Below are 1549 nucleotides of genomic sequence, written 5' to 3'. Positions count from 1 at the left end.
GGGGGGGGGGGGGGGGGGGGGGGGCAAGAGAGAGAGAGGGCAAGAGAGGAACAGAGAGAGAGAGATGGAAGGAGAAAGGAGAGAGAGGTGAGGGAGGCAGCCTAAATAATAAACACACATAGGGGTACAGACAGTAAAGGTGATGTTGCTATAGACTAAATGAAAATTGATCTGATCTTACATCTAGCTGACGCTTTTATCCAAAGCGACTTTCAGTTGCCATACATCTCAGAGGTCGCACGCCTCTGGAGCAACTAGGGGTTAAGTGTCTTGCTCAGGGACACAATGGTGGATGTGTCACAGTGGGGGATTGAACCCAGGTCTCCCACACCAAAGGCAGGCATCTTATCTATGCGCCATCACCACTCTATATATATATATATATAGAGTGGTGATGATGATAATAATCGTAATGTTAATGATTATAAAAACAATAATAACGACTCCAATAAGACTCCACAGCTCCAGAGCCAGAAACACCTGCAGGAAGTGATAGGAGAGAGGAGAGGGACGAGAAAACACAAGACTACCGGAAAGGGGAGAAGTTGTGTTAGTAACATGCAATAATGGGATGAGGTTGCATACAGAGGGAGAGAAAGTAGAGGAGAGAGGAGCTCAGTGCATCATGGGAAATCCCCCGGCAGTCTAGGCCTATAGCAGCATAACTAAGGGATGGTTCAGGACTACCTGAGCCAGCCCTAACTATAAGCTTTATCAAAGAGGAAAGTCTTAAGCCTACTCTTAAATGTGGAGATGGTGTCTGCCTCCTGAACCCAAACTGGAACCTGCTTCCACAGGAGAGGAGCTTGATAGCTGAACGCTCTGGCTCCCAGTCTACTTTTGGAGACTCTAGGAACCACAAGTAACCCTGCATTCTGGGAGCGCAGTGCTCTGGTGGGGTAGTAAGGTACTATGAGTTCTTTAAGATAAGATGGTGCTTGACCATTAAGAGCTTTGTAGGTGAGCAGAATGATTTTAAATTCTATTCTGGATTTTACCGGAAGCCAATGCAGAGAAGCTAAAACAGGAGAAATATGATCTCTTTTCTTGGTTCCTGTCAGAACACATGCTGCAGCATTCTGGATCAGCTGAAGAGTCTTAACGGACTTTTTCGAGCAGCCTGATAATAAGGAATTGCAGTAATCCAGCCTAGAAGTAACAAATGCATGGACTAGTTTTTCTGCATCATTTTTAGACAGGATGTTCCTGATTTTCGCAATATTACGTAGGTGAAAAAAGGCGGTCCTTGAAATTTGCTTAATGTGAGACTTAAACAACATGTCCTGATCAAAGATAACTCCAAGATTCCTCACAGTGGTGCTGGAGGCCAGGGCAATGCCATCAAGGGAAACTATATCTTTAGATAATGCGTCACAGAGGTACTTGGGCCCCAGAACAATAACTTCAGTTTTATCTGAGTTTAACATTAGAAAATTACAGGTCATCCAGGTTTTAACATCCTGAAGGCACATTTGAAGTTTAGCTAACTGATGAGTTTCATCTGGCTTGATCGATAGATATAACTGAGTATCATCTGCATAACAATGAA

Source organism: Micropterus dolomieu, linkage group LG06 (genome assembly GCF_021292245.1).
Source record: "Micropterus dolomieu isolate WLL.071019.BEF.003 ecotype Adirondacks linkage group LG06, ASM2129224v1, whole genome shotgun sequence".
Classification (NCBI taxonomy): domain Eukaryota; kingdom Metazoa; phylum Chordata; class Actinopteri; order Centrarchiformes; family Centrarchidae; genus Micropterus; species Micropterus dolomieu.
This window is presented reverse-complemented; position numbering follows the sequence as displayed.